Here is a 20,791-nt window from a genome sequence, read left to right on the forward strand (position 1 = left end):
TCTATAACCTTAGGCAATTAGAAATAGTAAAAGACAAGCAGAAGTTAAGTTACAGTTTAAACAATGTATTAGTATTATTGATAATATTCATAAATAATAACAAAATGCAAAGTACATTTGAATATTGGCAACCATACAACCTGATTAAATGATGATATGTAGTTCAGGTGGCACACAGACTTCTGGTTACTTAAATGTCTCTAGTTAAGGCATCATTGATGCTCAGCTTTCAGCCACATGTCTGTTCAAAATGACTGCTGAGCTGTGCTGTTCATTTTGTTCTCTTCAGGTTAGCAAGAGAGATGCTTCTTCATCATATGTTGGTTGGTAAGAGCAAGATACTGAGGTTAAACACATACATTTATAGATGTTCTGTCCAATCCCGAGAGCCAATAGCACATCATGGTACTTAAAGGCTTCTGACCAAACAGCCATACTTCAGACCAATGGGGGAAATAGAACAACTTAACACCTGCCCCCAAACCATATGTTAAAGTACACCTTAGCCCATTTGCGGGGGTAGAAATGAGTTTAGCAAAGAAACACTTGCCAAACTGGTTTAAAACACACATCCCCCAAATCCTGTCGTAAAATTCAAAGAGGCTCAGCCGTAAAAGGGGGGCAAACACGAATGCCTCTCATCAAAGTAACACTAAATTACATTGCTTTGCCTACAAATCAAATAAAGACATACAAAAATATTCATCAAATAATATGTAAAATCTCACATCACAACACAGTCTAAATACACAATTCAACTAGATTATTACAAAAATGCCAAAATTGCATCTTTCAATTTTTATCTGTTCCAGTCATGCACTTATCCATGAGCCACAAAGCTGCGCATCTTACCGACTTTAACAGAAGTTGGAAACTTTAAAAATGATTGAGTTGGTAGATCGTGAATATCAGACTAATCCTTGATCTGGTAATCCTTTGAGGTCTTGTAGATTTTTCAGAACACTAAGTAGTAGCATTGGTAGCACACCAATTGCTAAAGTGAACATAGCTAGCGACGGGATTTTCACTTGCCATAGGGGCATCACCAAAAGTTTCATTACCGACATCAGACTCTGGGACGTTTTCCAGCTCTTTTTGTTACCTTTTGATAGTATAACCTAAAGGGCTGCTTATCGAGACATCATTCATGTTTCCCTTCAACAAGAGATAGCTCAACTTGTGATGGGTGATTTGTAAACAATTCATTCTTTTTGAACCAATCTTTGCAATGAATCATTCAAATAAACGCAAGGTAGTATTTTAGCCACCTGCTAACCTCACATGTTTTAAGTAGCTGTGACTGATAACCAGTAAAATCAATCTTATTTTTTAAACCTTTTTTGTAGACAGACACTGTATAATTGCTGTCCATATATACTCTTTACAAATAATTTTAAGAGTTATCAGTTTCTTGTGATAAAGTTAACACTGGGGATTTTGCTGTGTAAGTTTATATTTAACTAATATTTTTTTTTAAATTAATTTTATCGTAAACATTCATACAAATCAATCAATTTTTACAAATAATAGGATTGATTGTCAATCCCCACCCCTGAGAGAGAGAGCATGGCCAACTAATATTTTAATCAAGGGAGATATGTATTTAAAATTAGGGTATAAAGTATAGGCTAATTTCCTTTGAGGAAAAAAAAATTAAAAATTAAAAAGCTAAGATATAGGATTGGCCAATGAGGAAAGTGGGTGGGGCCCAATACTAGTGCCGTCCCTTGTATGAGCATACATACAGTACCTTTGTGTGGAGCCATGCTGCTGTATAAAGTTACCATATGTATGAATGCTGTATGAAGATTTTGTTATTTAGTTTACAGCACTAAGATTTCTTTATCAATCCACCAGTTCTACTTAACAAAATATTTTAAAACCTGAATAATCTTTCTCTCATAAACAATTCTCAGCATACAAACTTGTCAAATTTTTAATTCTGTGGATTACAGTTTATGAAATAAAAATGCCAAATAAAGGTGGAGTGACTTAAAATGTATATTGATGTCATGACAAAAGGGTTTATCTTTTTTCTTTTCATTTCACAATCTGCAATTGAGTTTCTTGTATGAACAGCACCAAAGTCAACCTTAGATAGATAGATAGATAGATAGATAGATAGATAGATAGATAGATAGATAGATAGATAGATAGATAGATAGATAGATAGATAGATAGATAGATACTTTATTAATCCCAAGGGGAAATTCACATACTCCAGCAGCAGCATACTGATACAATAAACAATATTAAATTAAAGATTGATAACAATGCAGGTAAAAACAGACAATAACTTTGTATAATGTTAACGTTTACCCCCTCTGGGTGGAATTGAAGTGTCGCATAGTTTGGGGGAGGAATGATCTTCTCAGTCTGTCAGTGGAGCAGGACAGTGACAGCAGTCTGTCGCTGAAGCTGCTCTTCTGTCTGGAGATGATACTGTTTAGTGGTTGCAGTGGATTCTCCATAATTGATAGGAGCCTGCTAAGCGCCTGTCACTCTGCCACAGATGTTAAACTGTCCAGCTCCATGCCAACAATAGAGCCTGCCTTCCTCACCAGTTTGTCCAGGCGTGAGGCGTCTTCTTAATGCTGCCTCCCCAGCACACCACCGCGTAGAAGAGGGTGCTCGCCACAACCGTCTGATAGAACATCTGCAGCATCTTATTGCAGATGTTGAAGGACGCCAGCCTTCTAAGGAAGTATAACCGGCTCTGTCCTTTCTTACACAGAGCATCAGTATTGGCAGTCCAGTCCAGTTAATCATCCAGCTGCACTCTCAGGTATTTATAGGTCTGCACCATCTGCACACAGTCACCTCTGATGATCACGGGGTCCATGAGGGGTCTGGGTCTCCTAAAATCCACCACCAGCTCCTTGGTTTTGCTGGTGTTCAGGTGTAGGTGGTTTGAGTCGCACCATTTAACAAAGTCCTTGATGAGGTTCCTATACTCCTCCTCCTGCCCACTCCTGATGCAGCCCACGATAGCAGTGTCGTCAGCGAAGTTTTGCACGTGGCAGGACTCCGAGTTGTATTGGAAGTCCGATGTATATAGGCTGAACAGGACCGGAGAAAGTACAGTCCCCTGTGGCGCTCCTGTGTTGCTGACCACAATATCAGACGTGCAGTTCCCGAGACGCACATACTGAGGTCTGTCTTTAAGATAGTCCACGATCCATGCCACCAAGTATGAATCTACTCCCATCTCTGTCAGCTTGTCTCTAAAGAGCAGAGGTTGGATTGTGTTGAAGGCGATAGAGAAGTCTAGAAACATAAATTCTTACAGCACCACTGCCTCTGTCCAAGTGGGAGAGGGGTCGGTGTAGCATATAGATGATGGCATCCTCCGCTCCCACCTTATCCTGATATGCAAACTGCAGAGGGTCGAGGGCGTGTTGAACCTGTGGCCTCAGGTGGTGAAGCAGCAGCCTCTCCATGGTCCTCATCACATGTGATGTCAGAGAACAGGCCGGAAGTCATTCAGCTCACTAGGACGTGATACCTTTGGGACTGGGGTGATGCAAGATGTTTTCCAAAGCCTCGGGACTCTCCCCTGTTCCAGGCTCAGGTTGAAGATGTGCTGTAGAGGACCCCCCAATTCTGATGCACAGACCTTCAGCAGTCGTGGCGATACGACCTTGTCAAATTAATGGCCGAATAATGTGTTGTATGACTGCTCTCGTGTTCTGGAAAATGGGAGTGTGTATCATATCTGAAATATGCATTGATTTTTAATGATACTTTCCTATTGTAACCAGTGTTGAAAAATAACTACGCAATATTGTGATTTCTGTGATATAATGTGTAAGACTTTCTAAAAGCTGAAGATTTTTTCTGGCAATGTGAAGACTATGAAATGGGAACTCTTTGGAGCAGGCGCACTCCACACAGATACTGAAAGAATGTGCTCTGTTTTTGGGAATGGGAGCCTTATCTGTATATAGCTAACTATCAACTTCCGGTTTGAGTGAACGCTGGCGTGACTGGTCGCCGCTGCTCGCCGGTAACTAGACTATGTGATTTTGCTATGACTAGTGATTTTGATGGTATTTTTTGCCATTTTTGCTGACATCTTTGCGTGGCTGTAGATGCTGTGTATGCATTTAGCTTCAGCCTAACCTCCGTTTCGTTTGAAACTTACCGGTTTGTTCTCTGGACGTCTGAGCTGCCTGTGGCCTCCTCGCCTACAATGTGGACTGGTAGGATATTCGCCTGGTTAATGTTTGTTTGGAGTCTTCTGTCGCTCATTATCCAACCTGCGACTGGCCTCCTCCAGTACCCAGCTGCTGAGCTTCTTCGACTGCGTCTTCTCCAGTCTGTGCCTCTGCTGTCGGTGCTGTATTTCGACCCGGACGTCATACTTCTCCCTCGTCGGAGATACATCCACCGTGGATCCCGCCGGAGATTCTGAACGGACGCCTCGAAAGGAATGAACTCTTTTTGGTCTGATTTTCGGCACCCTCCACATAACACAGATAGGAACGCTGACCATAGCGTGTTGGCCAGCTTAGCTCGGTCGACTAACACCACTGTCAAATGCGACAGCAACATTGTCAGCTTTGGTCTACTGAACATCCGCTCACTCACGAGCAAGTGACATCTCATTCAGGATCTCCTCATTGACCGTAACTTTTACTTTCTCTGTTTAACTGAGACTTGGCAGCAACCTCAAGACTTTTCACAACTTAATGAATGCACCCCCCCGGGGTTTGTTTACACTTGTCAACCCCGTGCCTCTGGCCATGGAGGAGGTGTCGCGATAATTTATCGCGAGAAGTGGAAATTCCTGCCATTGCCTGCTCCTGTTGTTAGCTCTTTTGAATCAACTGTGTGTCAACTGTCTGGGCCAGTTCCTACCATCATTGCAACTGTCTACCGTCCTCCTAAGTCAAACAACAATGTTTTGAACGATCTTGCTACCTTCCTTACCCATTTATCTATAATTACTCCAAATATAATTCTGCTGGGGGATTTTAATATACATCTGGACAATATCAATATCCCTCTCACTAGAGACTTTTTATCTTGCCTGGAGAGTTTTGGATACCAGCAGCACACTGATGTTCCTACCCATTGTAAAGGACATATCTTGGACCTGATCTGCTGCTCTGGTGTTGTTCCTTTTGATCTTACAGCAGATGAACTCACTATAACCGATCATTTTCTCCTTTCATTCAATGCCAAACTTACCTTTTCTGTTCCTAAGCTTCCACGTCTCATAGCCTTTCGTAACATTAAGAATATTAACTTGAATCTGCTGTCTTCTAGAATTGATTCCCAAATGGACTTTTATAATTTATCCACTCCCATAGAACTGGTCTCATATTATAACACTTGTCTTGATGGTATTCTTAATTCTCTTGCTCCGCTAAAAACCAGATCGGTTTCTTTTTCTTTTTCTGCCCCCTGGTTTACGCCTGAACTTCGACTTCTGAAAGCTAAGGGCAGGCAACTTGAAAGGTTGTTTAAAAAATCCGGACTCTTTGTCCACAAAGAGATGTAAAAAAATCATCTACTCTATTACAAGGATTGTATAGCCCAAACCAAATCTAATTATTACACTCAGTTAATTACTTGTAAGTCTTCGTTTTCTTTACTTAATAATGTTACACAACCTCCAGACTCTTTACCATCTCACCTTTACTCAACTGCTTTCTGTAATTCTCTTATGTCTTTTTTCAATGAGAAAATCCAAAGGATACATCAGCATCTTGGTCCAGATCCTCTCTGTATTCCTTCTGAACTACACTCGTCTATTCACTCTTTCTCTTCTTTCCAGCTTCCCACTTCCTCTGAAATCTCAGATCTCATCTGCAAATCCAAGTCATCTACTTGTCAGCTGGACCCCCTGTCTACAGTTCTGGTTAAAGCCTGCCTCCCCTCTCTAGTCCCTCTCATTTCTGCCATCATTCACTCTTCTCTTACTACTGGTATTATTCCCTTATCTTTTAAAACTGCTGCTATAACCCCAATACTAAAAAAACCTGGTGCTGATCCTACTAATTTCAATCATTTTCGCCCCATTTCTAACTTGCCCTTTATCTCCAAAATTCTTGAAAAAATAGTAGCTATCCAACTTCACACCCACTTATCTCACAATAATCTATATGAAAAGCTCCAGTCTGGTTTTCGCCCTCTTCATAGTACAGAAACGGCACTTGTTAAAATTACCAATGACCTCCTTATGGCTGCTGACTCTGGTCTAATCACTATTCTCATCCTCCTTGATCTGAGTGCGGCCTTTGATACTAATTGTCATATCACTCTCCTTAATAGATTATCTTTGATTGGCATTACTCACACTCCACTTGATTGGTTTAGATCCTATCTCTCAGGCCGCACTCAGTTTATACAGCTTAAAATCTTCACATCTCAACCCACCGCTGTTACTTCTGGTGTGCCCCAGAGCTCTGTCCTGGGGCCTCTTCTTTTTATTATTTACCTTCTTCCCCTTGGCAATATTTTTCGCAAATATAATATTAATTTTCACTGTTATGCTGATGATACCCAGCTCTACCTTGCTGGTAAACCCACCTCCTCTTCTCCACCACCCTCGCTTATTGACTGCATTTCTGAAATTAAATCCTGGTTTTCTTTGAATTTTCTTAAATTAAACAGTGACAAAACTGAGGTTCTCTTCATTGGTTCAAAATCCTCATTATCCAAAACCAATAATCTTTCTCTTATTATTGATAACTCTGATGTTTCCCCATCATCTCAGGTCAAGAGTCTGGGTGTCATCCTTGACAGTACTCTATCCTTCCAATCTCACATTAATAACATCACCCGGTCTGCTTACTTCCACTTACGTAATATTAATCGCATTCGCCCCTCCCTCACTCCTCATACCACTGCCATTCTTGTTCATAGTTTTGTCACTTCTCGGCTGGACTACTGCAATTCACTCCTCTTTGGTCTCCCTAATAAATCTCTTCATAAGCTTCAGTTAGTCCAGAATTCTGCAGCACGTATCATCACTCAAACCCTATCTATTCACCATATTACTCCGGTCTTGCAGCAGCTTCATTGGCTCCCGATCAAGTTTTGAACTGATTTTAAGATTCTGCTATTAACATTTAAGGCCATCCATAATCTCGCCCCTCCATATGTGTCTGACCTTCTTCATGTTGCCATTCCATCCCGTAACCTTAGATCCTCTTCCTCCACCCATCTGACGTCCCTCCCGCCCGTCTAACCACCATGGGGAGCAGAGCTTTCAGCCGTTCTGCTCCCAAGCTCTGGAATTCATTACCTGCGGATCTCTGAAATATCAAATCATATTCATCCTTCAAATGTAAATTTAAAACACATCTGTTTAAAATGGCTTTTTCTTTTTCCTTTTGATTATAGTGGTTTGTTTGGTTTTAATTGTTAGATTTTTTGATGTTTTAAGTTGTTTATAATTGTGTCTTTTATTTATTTATTTATTGTTTGTTCGGTGTCCTTGAGTTCTCTGAAAGGCGCCTTGTATAAATAAAATGTATTATTATTATTATTTATAGCGTTGGTCTGTAGAACCTGTAAACCTGCAAATAACTCACTGAATGTGCTAAACTGGTAGGACAAACCCTAATCTTTACATGAAATTAGTCAGTTTAAAGTGTGAGTATATAAGGCTTGTCAGAAAGCCTCAAAGCCAAAAGCCCAGTCAGCACAGATGCTGTAAAGATGGAAATGCAATCGTCAAAGACTCCACTGAAGAACTGTAAGACACTTGTATAATTCCTATGGCTTCTTTTTTGTGTGTATTATACTGCAATGGATATTAGCAATGAAAGCTGCATTTTAAAGTAGGTAAATATATCCTTTCATTTGCAGCATATTTTATAGCATCACCGTCCTATTATTTCCCCTATGGTTACTGAAGGGGTATATATATATATATATATATATATATATATATATATATATATATATATATATATATATATATATATATATATAAAGAACACATTCTCAAGGAGCATGTGCCCATATTGGATACACATACCCATGTTATTCTCTTCAAAATCCACATAGTGAATACAATAATGTCATCATAGTTATTGTGTACCGCTGTAGTAATGTTAGAAATATACACACTAATCACATTGTAATGTTCAAAATGCTTTCTCATACAGTAAAAAATAATAAAATATATTTTAAATTATGGCTTAGTGACCATTTGAAAATCATTATCGCTACTAGAATGCAGAATACTTTATTCTTAGATGATCCCATTTGAGAGATTTATCATTGCAAAGCTTAAAACATGTAGGAATGCAAATAAATTATTCGGCAGAAGACAAGGATTAGGCTTTCCTCTCTCCAGGAGACACTCAATTATTCTTGGATTTCTACACATTCCTGGGGAGTGCTGACCTTTCTTGTAGAGATGAGGTAAGGTTTATAACTGCATGTTTGTTCATGCACAACTCACATTAAATATACTGGCTAGAAGAAAAATGTATGAATATTAACAAAATACAGCAAACTATATCACATAGATAAGGACTGATTTATCATTAAGGTAACATATTATATTATATTATATTATATTATATTATATTATATTATATTATATTATATTATATTATATTATATTATATTATATTATATTATGTGGTGGGTTGGCACCCTGCCCAGGATTGTTTCCTGCCTTGTGCCCTGTGTTGGCTGGGATTGGCTCCAGCAGACCCCCGTGACCCTGTGTTCGGATTCAGCGGGTTAGAAAATGGATGGATGGATGGATATATTATATTATATTATATTACTAGCAAAATACTCATGCTTCGCAGCAGAGAAATAATGTGTTAAAGAAGTTATGAAAAAAAAAAAGGAAACATTTTTAAAATAACATAACATGATTGTCAATGTAATTGTCGTAGGTTTATTTTAGTATTGAGAGTGCATTTGATGATTGTAAAGAGTTTAATTTATGATTGTAAATGTTGTGTATGAGAAATGTACATTTTTAGGATGTAAGGATCTCTTTGTAAAACGACGTTTGCAGTTCTGCCCTCGGGCTGTAAAATGACCAAGCTGTCTGCTGAGCTTACTCTTGAGCATGCAACGTACAGTTGGCCATGTGAGAAGCAATCTTGTGTCAAGTCAATGGCAACCTTTTTTAGAGTCTGGCCCTGTGACTCATTTATTGTCATAGCGAAGCAGACCCTTACTGGAAATTAGAGGCGTTTGAATTGGAATGGGAGGTCAGAGGGATGCAAGGAATAAACACAGTCTCCCCTCAGCCAGTTGCAGTGAAGACAGTTGCCTCAATGAGGTTCTTGTGCAGAGATTTGATCTGAAGCCTGGTGCTGTTACAAAGTTTTGGTGGTTGTAAGTTTTGTAGTAACATAATTGGTGCGCCGACCTTCAAAAGGGTATGCGGAGTGTGAAGAAACAAAATGAAAAGGCAGGAAGTCACCTGCAGGAAGACATGAAGCAAGGCGAACAATAACAGGCTTGAAGCAGTGGAGTAAAGAAGAAGGGAGCTGTGAGCACGACGAAGAGCTGAGGAAAGTAAGGAAGCAAGTGAGGAGGCACATGAGTGCAGGATGTCGTTAATGTTTTAAGGCAGGGAGACAACCACGTGGTAGGTGCGTGGACAGAGGCCATGCGGAAAAAGGAAGGGGGACCGGGGGCGGCCCTTGTGCGTCTCTGCCGTGAAATAAATCCTCTGTTAACGGAAATAAGGAATGAAACCACCAAAAAGAGAGGTCAGTTCCGAAAGTTCCTTACGGCATAATGGTGAGAACCACGAAAAAGAAGACGTTATTTTCGAAAGTTCATTACGGGGCACGGCGCAAAATGAAACATACTTAACATTTGTAAGTACAGTGTAAAGGATGAGCATGGGAAATTTGGGCTACGTATATTGGAAGTCACAGAAATAGTGAGGAGAGGTTTCCCGTATCTATACATACAGTTTAGGGGGTACATCCGTTTCCCCCCCTTGGGTGTTGCAATAGGACATGAAACATACCTAACTTTTGTAAGTACACTGCAAGAAATGAGCATGCGAAATTTCAGCTTCCCACCTTTATGAAAAAGTGGGAGAATTAGTGATGAGTCAGTGAGGGCCTTGCCTTTTATATTTATAAATGTTACTAGCCATGGTACCTGTTGAAGACAGGTAGTAGAATAATTAAAAAAATATTTGTTATCTCTTGCCCTACATGCAACTTCAGCATCCTTCCTCTGTATTTATATGTGTGGCCATCTGTTCACTGGTGCTCCTTCTCTCCAGCACATTCCTGTAAAGCCTTCTTCTCAGACTCTGTCATTCCTTTCGCCTTTATCGTCTCCTAATTTTATACTTGCTGTTTTTGAAGGCGACTCTCTCAGCCTGCCTCATACAACTTTACTCCTCCTCATGCGTCTCACACTTCTCACACTTCCTTCTCGTTGCATCACCAAAGCCAAACTGAACTTAGTGATTTATTATATAGTAGATATTATGCGTTTGCATGTACTTTAGGTGCTCACTTTTCTGTGTCATTGAGTATCCTCAAATGGTGCCAGCGTACGACAGCTTACCACAATTCGGCTCATGTGCTCCTCTGTTTTGCTGCAAATTATGCACCTCCTGTTGACTGAATGGTTCACAGTTTTCTCCTGGGTGGTATCTGGTATGCAATGGCTGTTCTTGGGTTACAGTTATTAAGATCTTTTTCTGTCTTTTGAGCCTAGAGGTATGTAACCAATCTGCAGATGCTTCCTTAACTGCTGTTCTATCAAGATTTCAGTTAAATTGTCTGTAGGATGGCTGTCCCTTGACTAGTTTAATTTTTTTAATCTCAATGCTGTTTCGTAGGTTTGACTTTGTTTTCTGCTTCAAGTGTGTCTCTTTTATTACATGTTTCATTTTGGGAAGACAACTTGTATTCAGCAGCATTAAATACATGCATAAGTCTGGTGAACTTGTCTTTGACTACCTAGATGAAATTATTGAGGTTGATGACGGCTTTGTTGTGAGCAGTGTGCATTCCAATGTGTCTATGTCTGCCATCTGTTCTCTTTATATAAGCACTTTCAAAATTTTTCAACATTTCTAACTCCCATTGTCAGTACTTTCTTGTCTTTCAATCCGTCTTCTAGATCTCAGCACTTAGCTGCTCCATTGTATGCTAAGCTGAAGGTGGGACTAGCACAGCACTGCTGTTAATCACTGCTAGTTTTGTTCTTTGAATTTAGCTCTTAAGTGTTTGTCTAACTCATTGACAACACTGCTTCTTGATCTTTTCCTTTTATGTTTTCTTCCACACCAGCATACTTTTCTTTTTCATCGGGATTCAAGTTCTTGATCACAGCATCATCACTTGGTGTTTTGGTTTTTGACTCATTTGTCTGAATACTGTTTAAATGAAATTCTATCCTGATGTCACTAATTGTTTTTACTGTAGTCAGGGCCTCTTATTGCTAATACTCGTCTTTCATGAACAGCTTTAGGCTATTCACATAAAAAGGGTGCCTGACTTTGATATTTTAACTAACGTCATTCCCTAAAGAGAGACACAATTGCAAGGGAGACAAGGAGTCAAAATATTTGTTTTCTGATGGCAGTCTTTCATTTTTGATGTGATGATAATTGTAAAATGACCATCTCTCTGTTTTTCATTTTCTTCACTGGTGTTGCTATACATTACGGGATACCCCTTAGGGTCCTATGACATTTGTTATCAGCTATGAGTCACAATGTTTAATGCCTTCTTATAATCTAGCCATGCCATACTTAGATCTTTCATGTTCTTATTTGCCCAATAAAGTTATTTTCATCAACAACTGATCTTTGTATCTTTTGGTTCCATGTTAGTCTGAATGTAATGGCTGAATTTTAAGGGATATTACAGAAGTGGAGTCAGACGTAGTCAAGGTCAGTACATGGTATGTCAAGAGATCAGTTGTAAGGTTACAGAGAATACACAATGAATTTAAAATCAAAAAGAAAACTAGTATCAGCAACAAAACTTTTTTAACATTGGATGCTCATAAACTATTTTTTATGGTCTTTCCATTAAATTTCTATGAATTTCAAACATGGTAAAGTGCAAACAGCCTTTTTTTTACAGTGTGTCGACCACAGCCTAGCCACACATTTCAGCTTAATGGCCTTTGGCTCCATGAAAACCAAACACACAAAATGACAGCAATGTGATATTAACAGTAAAAAAACTAAATAATCTAATAAAACAGGATTATTTACGCTATTCTGATGGTCTTTTAGGATCACGTTTTTGAGTAAGTGGGTATTATATATCCAATTTCTTGCCACAGCAGTGAGTATATTATATACTGTGAATAGCCAAGTAATTGGACCAAAAGCTTTTCAAGGCCTTTGCATTTTTATTTTCCCTTTGGAAGATGGAAGGTGGTGCTTGATGCCAGTTCTTTGGACTGTTGACTGTCTTAGTATAAGTTCTACTTAGGTCTTGGTGGAGAGATATGAATTGCTTGAACCGAATGTTTTCAAGCCTCTCTGATGCAAATTAATAATTGTGAGACTTAACAAATGATCAATGCTATCATCTGTAAAGTCTGCCCAGCATCAGTATTAACATCCAGGAAAGCTTTTTTTTTGTTTGTTTTTCCAAAGTGTTTCCTTCAATCTGTAGGTTTTTGATCATTTTGATCATAATAGAATTTTCTGTCTTCAAATAATTATTATGTTTCAGTCCTTAAGAATTTCTTCAGCGTGCAGTGATTTTTGAAAAACGTGCAAGGATGGACTGTGATCAAAAGCCGGCCCTATAGTTTTGTCAAGGCCTGCCCACAACAAAGAGCTGACCATAGCATCGGACTTATCATTAGAAACTTGAAAAAGCATCAATGAGTAAGAGCTCTACCTCTTCTATTACTTGAATATCTGTGTTACACAAGTGCATTTTGATTTTTTCCTTTTTACTGTAATATGTGACCTCCAGGGGCTACACATCTCTCCAAACACTCAACAGAACAGACACCAGGACACAAGTTCAACAACACCCATGTTTTATTATATATGGGGAAGCTCTTCTCCCTTGCTCCCCACAACAGCACAGTAAACCAATAAAGGACTTTCTTTGCCTTCTCTCTGTCTCTCCTTTTCTCTTCCTTCCACCTTTACTCCTCCCTCAAGCTTCATCCTCTTTCACCCGACTCTGGCTCTCTGAATGGAGTAAGGCAGCTTCTTTTAAAGGGTACCCAGAAGTGCTCCAGGTGTCCGATGATCTTCTTCCAGCAGCACTTCCTGGTGTGACAGCAGTCCTGCTAAGAAGGGCTCAGCCATTCCTCTTGCTCCCCCTGGCAGTGGCCACGGGCCCTCGAGGTTCAATCATCCTACAACCCCGTGTCACTACAGCAAGTCACTGGGGGCTGCCCTGGGGGAGGTATTACCCTGTACAAACCCTTTGCCCCAATTCTTCCATTACAATGGCTTCCCGGCAGGGTAACAGTCCCGGCTGACCATCACAACTATTTCTGGTATGTCATTTTCATATTCTTATCTGTTTCTGATTTGTTTTGTTTTTTCTTTGACATCTTGTAAAGCAATTTAAGGTAGTGTCCAAGGTTGTGGATACTTTTAAAAAAATCTTTGCGAATGCTTCTTAGTTAGAAATATCATGAAACACGTCTTTTGGCTAGGGTTTTTGGTTTAGATTTTTGGCTTAGTGGCTTTGGTCATTTGATTCATGGTTTTGATCCCTGCTAGTTTTTGGTAAACATTTATTCTCCTGATTCATTATTTTCCCCTCCTTTGTGGGCTGCTAATTCTAACTTGTGGCAGAACACTTGCATCTTTCTCTCTTCCTCTCTGTCTCTATCTAATTCTCGCTGATTTGCTTGTTCATTTGCTCACTTACAACTTGTATGGTGAGCTCACAGAGATAATTATCCCAGTACTCCCAATGGCCAGTTTGTCCCTGGTCAAGGGTTTATATATGTACTCACTCATTTTCCTTTCTGGTGATTTGTTTGATTTCAGCCTTTTTAATCTAAGCAGTGCTTCCCCCTCTACAACTTTTACTGTGTAATTCCTTAGTAGTCCCTGTTACTGCTGGGCTGCTGGGAAGTTATCCTCTTTTTCGAATGTGTAAACTTCAGAAAAATGCAAGTTCAGACCATTTCCTATTTCACTGTGTGTATTTTAGCTTGTTCTAATACACTTCACTTCCTCCTTGATTGTTTTTTTTAATACTATAACACAGAAAGAATGTTTTTTGGTCACCTTTTGTCTTTTCCACAAATTATTTAATTGCCCTTTAGCTTTCCTAACATCCCTTTAAGTGTTGCTCTTGTTCTTTCATAATCCCTATGGTTAACACTGCAGTTATGTTTTGAGCCTGGTCTTATACATCTTACACTTGGTTATACATAAAATATTTTCTTCTTTTACTTTCATTTTATTTATTTATTTTGATAATTTACAAAACAATATGATAAGTGAAGAATAGATATTTGGATCACAACTGCAACATACAAACTCATCTCCATGAGGGACCCAGTGGTCACAGATGTTTTGCTTCTTTTAATTTCCTAAGTAAATACAATAATTTTCTTCCTATGTAAGCATTCATTTCACATGACACCTAATATAGCTCGTACAATTACACACGTGTGTAACACCACCAGTCTTCCTTCTTAGGCAGATACTGTATCATCACTATATTTTGCAGACAGGTGATTATCAAGTCCTTTACTTTTTCTTTGGTATATATTATTTTAAATACTTTATTTGGACAAATTAACAATACACAGGTGTATTCAATTTAAGTTTTAATTGGCTGCTGTTAAAGAAAAAAGACTTAATTAAAGGATCTAATTTAATTAAAGACTCTGAATGTGGCTATTTAAGACTTAAAAAAAGTCTTTAGAGGATGAATGGAAATTAAGATAAAAACAATACTCAATTAGTAGAAATAACTGACATATAGAATAGGGGGTGGAAAAAGGTGCTAACCATCGTAGCCATCAAGAAACAGTTTCACACCTCTGCTCTGTGAGATACACGTGTTAAGCATTGGGATGGTGATTACAGTACACTATCCAGTTAATGTGGTGAGAATTTTCTTTTTTACAATATGATAAATTCTGCCTTAATTACTTTGAATGAGTTTTCTTTTTTGAAAAGAACAAAGTATTTCTTAATTGGTTTGCTTCATTTACATGGCTAAGTGTTTAGGTTTTTGTGTTAGTCCATGTGCTGAATTTTCTGTTATGTTTAATTCGGTGATCCCATGTTTGGCATTTATCAAAATTTTATTGCATAATTGAGCTTTTTATTTTTCTCTATTTTATAATTCCTTCATTAGGTATATACAATTTCTATTATTTTATTTTTAAAGGGACTCAAACAATCATTGGCTTTTTTGAAGAAACTGTTTTTATATTAAGTTTGTCTCACTCATATGCTTTTGGTATTTTGTTTTATGTGTGCCCCTTCAAAACAAATTTGTCAGTTTGTGTGTGTGTATATCTTATATATAAACGTCTACTCATGGAAGTATTTGTGTCTGTCCAGCCCGGAAGTGAGACGTGGAGTCGGGGTAAGGGCTCCGCCTCACGAGGAAACACAATACAAGCGATGCAAGCACGTCGGCAAAATGAAACCTCCAAAGAAAGACAAAGTCACTTAGCCGCTAACTTTGGCAAAATGGTATCCCTTTTACTTTTACTCCTGCTGCTAATGCACAAGTGAGGTGAGCATGTTGGCAAAATGAAACCACAGAGGAAACACAATACAAGCGATGTAAGTACATCGGCAAAATGAAACCTCAGAAGAAAGACAAAGTCACTTAGCCGCTAACATCTGACGATTTCAATAATTTCTAGGACCCAGGGCTTTTTACAGCACAGGCTTACACGCCCGGATGGTCATGGAACCCTGGATGGCAGTACTTCCGCCACACCAGGAAGTGCTGCCGGAAGATATCTCAGGGGCACCCGGAGTGCTTCCGGGCGCTTGTTTGACACTTCCGCCTCACCAGGTAGTGTCGTTGGACAGAGCACCTTCCGGGTAATTATAAAAGGGGTTGCCTCCCTCCAGTAGATGAGCCAGAGTTGGGAGGAAGGAGGCAGAGCTTGTGAGGAGGGGAGTAGAGGCAATGAAGAAAGAGAAAGAGAGAAAAAGAGACGAGACTGTTGGTAATAAGGCATTGTGGTGCTGTGTATAAATAAACGTGAGTGTTTTGGACATTCTGGTGTCTGTCTGTCTGTGTCCAGAGGCTGGCTTTCCATAATGGCATCCCAGATGGGACTCTCCACCTGATAAAAGGTGGGGACCCCTCGTAAAAATAATTTTGTGGATGCAGCCCGTACAACAGACGAAGGTGCACACATGCCGCAGCCCACACACCTAGGCCAGCAGCTGGATCTACAGTGCTCTACAAGGTCCATGGAAAGGTTATTCCATACGATGGGGAAGAAGAAGGGCAGACGTACCCTGAAGGTAGCGGTGCCTGCATCACGCATGGGTTGGTGGAGCAGTGGAAGAGGCCACCCAGCCAAAGCACACTCGGGAAGATGGGATCTGGTAGGTAAATCTCGCACACAATGGCGATACACCTGGAGGAGCTTATCCTGCTGTCCCCTGGTCTTGCTTTTTAGATGGGGACTGCCCGGTTCCGTGTCTGTGGCCGAAGCACATCAACCCATGGAATGAGGGTGAGACGATAGTGGGAGAAGAGGAGGAGTCGCTACAGAAGAATCGCAGGGCAGAAAGCACCCGGAAGAGTCTTCCCCGATTGAGTGCACTCATTGGGTAGCGGGAGTGCTGGAGGACTGGAAGTCCCTCCCAGAGACAGGCAAAGGATTGGACGGGGTGTGTTGTGTTCCCACCAATGATTGGTCGAAGGCGGGACCAATGAACGTCAATCCTGAGACGGACAATGACCCAACTGAGCTTGCGCAGGAGCTCCACTGCTCACAGCCGGTCGGTAGGACTGAACAAACTGTAAGTCCACCGCTGGCTGATGTTTTGGTTTTGTTGGCAGCTGTATGGGAGCTGGAGGAAGCCCTTCAGCCCGTACAGTAACTCTTTACCGTCCTACGGTTGATGCAAGAGGTGATCAACGGGTTGGAGAAGAAAGCGAAGGCTCCCCTGACGGTCATACAGGAGTGGGGGGGTAAAGTACATCGTGGGATTCTCCAGCCAAAGCGTCTATGCGGTACAGGTGAGTACTACCGGAGGCTTTTTGAGACTTGTGTAACGGAAGATGGCAGTAGGTGGTGTTGGGATGACGTCTCTGCACCGTATTCTTGTTTTTTTACAGGTCCGGACCATGGAAGAAAGTATGTCAGCACCCCGCTGTGGAAGAAACTCAGCCCTCGCGGGACGGGCCACTTTTCCCTACGGGTTTCAGCTGGTGGTGGAGCAGTGTGGAAGACAGCTAGGGACCTTACCCAGCCGGGACGCCAGGACGGTCCATGAGAGGGACAATACCTTCCCTGGGCCATGAGAGGGCAGCGGCCCTGAATCTGCTTGGGGGGCACCGGAACAGAGCTGAGAAGCTCATCCCTGTGGGAGGACGTGGCCGCCGCTAGGGGGTGTCCGGATGGTCACGGAACCCTGGATGGCAGCACTTCTGCCACACCAGGAAGTGTCGTTGGACAGAGCACCTGGAGCCCTTCCGGGTAATTATAAAAGGGGTCACTTCCCTCCAGTAGACGAGCCAGAGTTGGGAGGAAGGAGACGGAGCTTGTCAGGAGGGGGAGTAAAGGCGACGAAGAAAGAGAAAGAGAGAGAAATAGACGAGACCGTTGGTAATAAGGCATTGTGGTGCTGTGTATAAATAAATGTGTGTGTTTTGGACATTCTGGTGTGTGTTGTCTGTGTCCGGGGCCTGGCTTTCCACAATATATATATGTGTATGTATGTATGTATGTATGTATGTATGTATGTATGTATGTATGTATGTATGTGTGTGTTTAATAAATAAAAATATGGTGTCTTTGTCTTTGAAATAAACAAAAAATTTAAAATGCTCCATCTTTAAAAACAGTTGCTTATGTCCCTATGTGGATCAGAATGTTACGCCAACTGTACATTTTCTAATTTGGTTTGATTTGTGTAAACAAGATTAAGATTTTGAATTTTCCTCTTGTGACCTGATAATCACATTGTGGTGACATATTAAACATGTACAGTAAAAACATAATATTTCATAGTATGTGATTTTAAAGTTTGGTGACAAATGTGTGATACAAACTGTTGATTATCTGAGTATCATTTTCAGCAACTATTTACCATATATATGAATTTATTTTTGCTATCAATATTGTATATTTTGCAGTTCATGTTTTCATGAATATAGCTGCCAGCTGTTTGAAGCTTAAATGTACTCGTACTCTGTTGTCATAACACTGAACAGAGAACACACACAGCACCTGTGGCAACATTGTTTTTTTACCCTTTGTCCATTGATGCTACTGAATGTCAATGTATAATGTGATACTACAGAAAGGTTTTTCCGTAGCATCAGATTGTTTTGCTTTTATGATGTACAATGTGCTTTCTGCACACATGACACATTTGTATGTGTCATATCATAGGGTTTTTGTAGGCAGTGTAGTAGGAGAATTGGCATCCTGGCTGGGATGAAGGATGTTGCATTACTTGGACGGGTAGCCAGTGCAATGACGCAAGTGAATTGGTTGCACAAATTGCTTGCCACCACTACTTGCATGATTTCCCTTCTTTGACAGTGACCTATCTGTTATTCCTCCAGAACAAAAACTAACTTCTTAGATTAGAATGTACAAGTTGGAAAACTGCTGACTGACACACTAGATAAGACAGATCCTGTAACTAAAGCCAGACATGCTGGGATAAGGTAAAGGAGAGGCCAGTAAAACATAGAGGATTCAGACAGAGCAGACACAAAGTTAAGGCATAGATCACGAGAAGGTTGAAACACAAAAACCCATCGAAAAAATGACAGAAGCATCAAAACTTAAGGAAAAGCTCCAAAATCAAGCAAAAACAACACAGATGGCCTAAATAAACAACCGAAAACAGTGACTTGCTCTTGAAGTGTAAAAAAGCATTAGTTAGTTTGAGTGTAGCCATCATAAAGAATGAGATATCTGGGAATTATCAAAAATGGTAAAGCTGAATGGTTTATAGATATTCCTCTTGGATTGGACTGATTACAGGAATCCAACACTTCATGTGATTTTATGAGCTAATCCACAATCAGACGTGAGGATCAAGCAGAAAAAGCTTAACAACTGAGAGGTGATGTTCTGTGTAGATGCAAAAGTGGTCTCCATCTGTTCTTGTTCTACATCTTTGCAGTTCTATAGAAATCCGTAGCATAACAATAATGTTTTTGGGCAGAACACAGTATTTCTGGAAGCTTTGTACTGTATTTTTCACCTCATCCAGTTTGAGTTCTCTATTTTTTGCCCAAAGATGTGCAAGTTAGACTAACTGACGACTGTAAATTTGATATAATTGAGTGGAGATGTGCGATTGATTGGGCCATTTCACAGATTGGCACCCATGCAGAGTTGATGAATGCTCTATGTTCGATGTTGCCAAAGCCCCAATAAATACATAAAAAGCCAGGCACCCCTTGTACCTGCCAGGTAAAATGCTTTATGTAATATACAACTGGTTCATGTTTGTCACTTTTAGCTCCTTGGAAATGTCTGTTTATTCTGGGAAATTTCTCCAAGCGTCTTACTAGTTCCCGATGACTTCCCTTTCACATCAGTGGCCAGTGCCCTTTTAAATTAAAATGTCTGTTTTTGTTTTTTTTCTTTTTTCCCTTGTACTCATGGATGTTCTTTTCCCTGTCTTAAGGACACCATTTCCTGCCTGGAAACTTCTTGTACACCAGGCACTATATATAGACAAGGGGGTTTTACAGACTATAGTATATTTACAGTATACAGTGCCAATGAAAAGCATTAACCCCATTGGAAGTTTTCACATTTTATTATGATGCAACATTGAAACACATTGACATTAAAGAACCAAAATTAAATCCAAAGTGACAACAGATCTTTGTAAAGTGGTCTAAATTAATTATAAATATAAAACACCAAAATAACTTAATTATAAATATAAAACACCAAAATAACTGATCACATAAGTATTCAGCCCCTTCAAGTCAGTATTTAGTAGATGTCAGACATGACACAGGCCTGTGTCATGTTTGCACATCTGGACACTGCCATTTTTGTTCATTCTTTAAGCTTTGTCAGGTGGCATGGAATTCAAGACTGAGCAGCCTTTTTCTTAATTGGATTCAGATCTGGACTCTGACTCAGCCACTCCAGGACATTAACATTGTTGCATTTAAGCCATTCCTGCGTAGCATTGCTTTTAAGATTAGAGTCATAGTATTGCTGGGAAACAGATCTTCTCCCAAGTCACAGGTTTCTTGCAGACAGCATTGGGTTTCCCCCCAGGATTTTCCTGTAGTTTTGCTTCATTCATTTTACCCTCACAAGCCTTCTAGGGCCTGCTGCAGAGAAGCATCCCCACTGCATGGTGCTGCCACCGCCATGCTTCACAGTGGGGATAGTGTGTGCAGTTGTTGGCAAAAATGACATTTGAGTCTGATGGCCAAAAAACTCAATTTTGGTCTCATCGGACCGTAGAACCTTCTTCCAGCTGACGTCAGAGTCTCTCATGTGCCTTCTGCCAAACTCTAGCTGAGATGTCATTTTGTGTTTTTTCTCTTTGTCACTCTCCCATAAAGCTGCAACTCCTTTCTCCAATCTCAGCCAATTTAACTTGTAAATCCTTCAGAGTTCTCATGGGTTTCTTGGTGGCCCCTGTCACTAGTCTTCTTCTTGTACAATCACTCAGTTTTTGTGCATG

This window comes from Erpetoichthys calabaricus, chromosome 5 (genome assembly GCF_900747795.2).
Source record: "Erpetoichthys calabaricus chromosome 5, fErpCal1.3, whole genome shotgun sequence".
Lineage (NCBI taxonomy): Eukaryota > Metazoa > Chordata > Cladistia > Polypteriformes > Polypteridae > Erpetoichthys > Erpetoichthys calabaricus.